At 48.6% G+C, this 6,000-nt stretch overlaps 1 long non-coding RNA gene across 1 annotated transcript in view; it reads left to right on the forward strand.

Annotated features, from left to right (window-relative positions):
- Positions 1 to 5,439, forward strand: part of LOC120403028 — a 19,321-nt gene extending 13,882 nt beyond the window's left edge. The window contains exon 2 of the long non-coding RNA XR_005597429.1: positions 5,176 to 5,439. This is a non-coding gene — a long non-coding RNA (uncharacterized LOC120403028). The remainder of the gene's footprint in view (positions 1 to 5,175) is intronic.
- Positions 5,440 to 6,000: the final 561 nt, after the last annotated feature.

Below are 6,000 nucleotides of genomic sequence, written 5' to 3' on the forward strand. Positions count from 1 at the left end.
GGCATCGTCTCCTCCCTCCCGCAAAAGCCTGGACTCAGTAGTGAGAGTCCCAAGGCCTCATCAAGGAAGGAAGGTAGGTCTCTCCAAACCCACCTGGCTTGACCCATTTCAGAGCCATTCGCTCGAGGGATTTCAAAGCGGAATCTCCATTGTTTGCCCTAGAAATCCACTTCCTCACCAGCACCAATGGGCACAAGAGAGGAGAGGCTGGGTCCCAGGCCAGGGAGATACTCTGCAAGCACAAGACAGGATGGATGTGAAGAGGATATAATCTGAGTCACGGGATTTTTAAAGTCTGACATCTCACGAATCAGCCAAGTTGCTATATACAGCATGGGAAACCTGGGGCAATGAGGTGTGGCATGAGATTCTAACCTCGGAGGGTCATACGATGCCATCATCCCGACAATGGTCCCTGGGACCGAATAAAAATACAAGCCATTTGCCAGGCCAGGTGAGAGGGTTTCCAGGATCCTCAGCATCCCCACTCTTCTGGGGTGCTGTATTCAGATGATCCTCCTCTGTCTGAAAAGAACTGGATGTAACTCTGGAGAACTGCCACACACTCCATCAGACTGGCTTATCCATCTATCTGTCTATCTACCTAATCTTCATCCTTCCTGTTTTCCTTCCATTTTTCCTTAGCACCCATCGCCCCGGAACCTAAATTTTGCCTCCTCATCACTCCCAGCTGGTTTGGACTGTTATCCTCATAATCAGAGTGACCCTGAATACCCATTATGTACAAAGAGAAAGCGTAACAATACCCAACAGTGCCAAATCTACTTGAAAAGGATGGGTCCCTAGTTGAGGAAAGTTACGGGTGCAGCAGCAGCTTCCAATAGCTCTCCCAGTCGTCAGGGTGCATTAGCGATGCCGTGCGCATAGCTGGGAGCAAACACCGGGCAATGTTAATACCAAAGGAGCTAAACGGAAGGTCAGTTATTAGCCTGTAGAGAAACAACTTTGGGAAGAGAGGAGCCAAGAGAGACATTTGCACAAAATTAGCCACGTGCAAATCCATTCAGGAGCACAGTAAGTGAATTGCCAGTTGTGCTTATTTCTGGGAGGTGGCTGAGTTTTTCCAGGATACTGAAAGTAGAATAAAGAAATGCAAATGCATCCACCTGATGCAGCTGCATTTTCATTTTGGGGGGCTCGCATTTCCCTCTTGTGGTTTATGCTGTCACCCTGGATAACCCTGTATGGCTGAGTGCAGTTTGTTCTCTTTATAGTACTTCACAGGCCTGTGTCTCAGTTACTCTGATCCTGTGCTTGGGGAAGGGTGGGTGGGTGGGTGGCAGATGGTCAAGTGTCCCTCTGACACTGGATTGGTTATGGAACCTGTTTCACTGGGATTCAAGGAGTGGCAGGTCCAGAGAATGTGGGATAGACAACAGATCCAGGAAGCTGCAACTGGCTTACATCTTCTCCTGTTGAGCAGTGTTGGGAGGGACATATCACAGGCCGGGACACGTCTTGTTTGGCAGAAATCCTGAGCAACCCCACAACGGGCCATACAGTGCTGTATCTGAGATCACAATTTGGACTCTTCTTAAAACTGGGGGAGCAATTTCCCCATTCATCCTCTGAGGGGTGCTACAGCTATCCCCCACTGCCCCTGACCGTCAGCACCTAGTCCTGATGCCATGGGACAGCTGGCAAATGTCACACAAGTTAGCTTTCCAGCAGATCTCAAGACAGAGGCCAGGTCCATGTGGCTCCTTCTGCTTAATGTCTGTTATGCATGACTTTGTTGTATGGTTACAGCAGCCATTTAGCACAAGGCAAGCTCTCGCCCTCCCCCACCATTCCAGTCTGTGGCATCAAGGCTGCTGCTGTGAGCGCCAACAGCTGTCAAAGGAGGGAGGGGAAAAAATGTTGCATTTCCTTACTCCCAGCTTTGAATTCATGTTTTCAAAGAACCACTGAACGCTTTGCACGTCTCAGAAGCCTCAGTGCCCTAAACAAACAGCACAACAGAAACAAATTCCTTTACATCTCGTTGACAGCTGGCTGAGATCCCTGGAAGGTAAAGCCCTCTGAGGAATGCTAGGAGTCATTTTTCGTACAGTTTGCAAGCTGCTGAGTCCCCGCGACTCCCACTGGTTTTGACTTCCAGGGTGTTGATCTGGAGGCAAAATTTGACCCCCAAATTTGACCTCTCCGAAAAAAGTGTCGCTGACTCTTTAGGAGATGAACACAAATCAATCCAGAGCTTAATAAAGTGTAGCTGACACCTTAAACTGCACCTACGAGCAAACAGATAGCCATTGCAAAGCACAGAGCACTGCTGTCATGTGTTCACAGCTGCCTGCCCTGCTCAGCTTCTGTGTGCTCTTCAGAGCACAGACCCTCTTTTTAGGGCACCCTTTCCCTGTCAGGCACTTTGTGAAATACGGTACACGGGAATTGGTTCACCTCTTACTGAAATGCAGCCACTTCTGGGGTGGAAAGAACCAGCTGTTTAATAGTGCACAGCAACAGTTTAGGGCAGGCAGGGCATAAGCATCCCCTCGTTTTAGAAGCAGAATGCACTTCTCCTTTTGGAACAATCAGCAGGCCAGTGTTTCTATAGGCCTGGGCTGGAGAGCAACACATTTGATACCCGGGACTCCATTGCAGATAGATCTCCTCCTTTCCAGCAGGTATGCAGGCCTCCTTCCCCTCTGCTCGCTCTGCTGTCTTTGCAGGTGGCCTGCTCTCTTTAAGCCGTGTTGATAGGCAGCCGAGGACCCTGTGGAACATTTCTGCACTTCTTCAAATCCATAATAGCTTTCCCAGTTTCCCCTAGTTTGAAATAAACCCCACCTGCCTTCGGGGAGACATTGTGCAGAAGGTCACGCACAGAACTTGGCTCCCAGATGGTGCACACGGGCTGGTTTTTGTCCCTTAAAACTGTCTGAAATACGAAATTGAAGGGAAACGTCAGCTCTCTGGGAAAGCCATTACAATTCCATGCTGCCTGGCTTTCTGTTAGAGCAAATAAATAAATAAATAAATAAAATGCCCTGCTTTTGAGCTCTCCTTGCCCTGGCATCAGCCGTCTCATTTCTCCTGATGCATGGAGCTCGTGTTCAGTAAACACAGCCAATGCCTCCCTGAAATGAGCTGCTGAGGCACTGCCCTCCCCTCCTTCAACCCCACTTCTGAACTACTTAGGCCTGCTCTAGCCGCACAAGTTCCATGAGTTTAACTAACGGCGTGCTTTAGAAATGGGTTGAGTTCAACCAGCACAAAAAGCTGAGTGGATGTCCTTTTAGCTAAACCATACTCCTGTCGGACAAAAGCCAACTCAATATAAGCCAGGTTTATATTGATTACAGGACGTCCCCACTGTCGCTGGCACCAGTTTAATGAAATCCATTGAAAATCACTCTTTTAGTTACGCCGGTGCAGGCTTGCATGCAGACAAGCCCATTGATTGTAAGGGACAGGGACTCTCTCTTTCATTCTGGGTACATAGCACAAGGGGAGTGTGACTGGGACCTCAGAGCTATATTGCATTGCAAATAATAACACAGGTTGGTTCCATAAGGCCTACAGGGGATTGATTGGCTGGTTAATTACAGAGATCAAGGAGCAGCTGGGTAGATTTGATGTGGGTTTGTTTAAATATATTAAAGTACATAATTATTTAATTGTAATTTAAACAATAAATAGAATGTGTGTCTCTGCTGAGGCAGTGTTGTTGAATGGTCAGGGCTCTAGATGGGGGGTCAAGAGACTAGGGTTCTATTCTTAGTTATGCCACTGGCCTGCTGGGTGACCTTGGGCAAATTGCTTTCCCTCTCTGTGCCTCGATTTTCCCTTCCCACCCCTTGTCTATTGAGACTGTAAGATCTTCCCGGCAGGGACCGCCTTTTACTATGTGTCTGTGCAGCACCTAGCACAGTGAGACCCTCATCTCGGCGTTATTTGCACTGTAATACAAATAATAACAGAAATCACTGTTTCATGCATCGCCTGCGGGGTAGTAACATGAAAGAACTCCGGGCTCATAAAACTAAACTGGATCTTTATTAAGAGAACGATTTACAGAGGTACTGCAACCGTAGCTAGCGTTTGACTCTGGCCATGTGCCTGTTGACTACGTTCCAGGTGCTTCCTCCAGACTCTTCCCTCTTGAAACCTGTGTTCCTCCCTCCAAGTTCCAGGCAGGTTGCCACAATAACATGCATAGACAAATTGTACATATTTCCTTTGTATCCATCTCCGCTCTCCTGTGTGTGCTGGGGGAAAGGGGTAGGGTTGGGGCCATGATGAGGGCCCATGTAGGTACTTAGATACAGACTGAATTCCGGGTGTTGGAGGAAGAAGGAGGGAGTACCTAGCACATTGTAGGTGCTGCCAGAATACAAATAATAATTAATAATGATTAAAGCTGCTTGTGGATAACATTCATGAATATTGATGTATGGAAATCCCAGTTGGATGCAAACCCTCTTTCAACCCCCCAGTGTAAAGACAGCAAAAACCTGCTTATGTCAGAGATTCCTCAGTAGATCGCAGACACAAAATCTGTTTGTATGCAGAGCTCACTCCCTGGGCCGAACAAGTTTTGCAGTGTCCACAGAGTTGCACCAGTAAAGTTAGGGAGTTTCTTCTCAAGCTGATGCTTGACCAGGAAGAAGAATGGTTGAGTGGTTAGAATACAGAACTTGGGACCAGGCCCACTGGGTTGTATTCCCAGCTCTGCGACCAGTTGTGCCTCAGTTTCTCCATCTGTAATAAATAAGTACAGTGATACAGACATTAATTTCTTTTAATTAAGTAAGCTCCTTGGATGGAAGGTGCCAGAGGACTGCAAAATGCTATAATGCAGCTGTGGCCACTTAGCACTTCATTTACTGCAGACGAGACACAGAATTTCATTGCAGTTTCTGTGTAGAGACGTAGAACTTATGAGACACACTTGGAAAATTCTGATTCCCTAACAGAGGACCATGGTGCACAGACACACTAGCCAGTTCATTCCAGTGTTACTATTCAAATATCCACATGGTCAGGTCATGGGCTCCCTAACACCCAACCCCTATATTGTTTATTCTTAAATGCTACCACGGATTAGCACAGGGGGAGCTCGATATGTTATAGGGAGGGTTGGATACATGCAATTAGAATGACGTTTCCCAGTCATATTCTTTAGATTGTCTTTTGTCTTCTGGTTGGCAGATGTTCTCTAAGGACAGAGTGGGGATCTGATCTCCGGTATGAACTGGAGCTGCTGTCAGCTGAGTTTACTCCATCTTCCATGAGTGAGATACCAGTGACTTCTGTTCTGCACAAACCAGGAGTATCCTATTTGTTACTGGTGTAAGCTGCCTTTTGCTGACACCAACATTTGCCAACACGGCTTCAAGATGAAAGTGACCAGCTTAGTATGTGAAATTTTGCCACACTCTGTTCTACTCTCCCATTAAAAACAAGTACAAGTCATTGCAAACCTTGGCCCTGTTACTCCAAACAGTGCCCCACCAATAGGCACCGACTTCCCCTCTGTCCAGCGCGGGTGCTTGCCCCTGGCCCCACCACTGCACCTCCCTCGCCCCACCCCCATTCTACCCTCTTCCCCTAAATCCCCACCCCTGCCCTGCCTCTTCTCCGCCTCCTTCCCTGAGCGTGCTGCATCCCCGCTCCTCCCCCTCCCTCCCGGAATGTCGTAAGTGCCGCCAAACAGCTGTTAGGTGGGGCGGGGGGGGGATGGGAAGTGCTGGGAGGGAGGGGGAGGAGCGGGGACGTGATGGGCTAAGGGGAGGAGGAGGAGGCGAGGAGTGGGTGAGGGTGGAGGGAGCTTGGCTGCCGGTGGGTGCAGAGCACCTGCTAATTTTTCCCCATGGGTGCTCCAGCCCCGGAGCACCCACTGAGTCCCCTGTACCCAGCTCCCTCTGCACCTGTGTGATGCCTCCATGAAATGGCCTTCCCCCAAAATCTAGCCACAGTCATTGCAAAGCTCTGTCCATTACCCAAAACCCCACCTCTCCTTGATCCTTCAGCCTC

Source organism: Mauremys reevesii, linkage group 4 (assembly GCF_016161935.1).
Source record: "Mauremys reevesii isolate NIE-2019 linkage group 4, ASM1616193v1, whole genome shotgun sequence".
NCBI lineage: Eukaryota > Metazoa > Chordata > Testudines > Geoemydidae > Mauremys > Mauremys reevesii.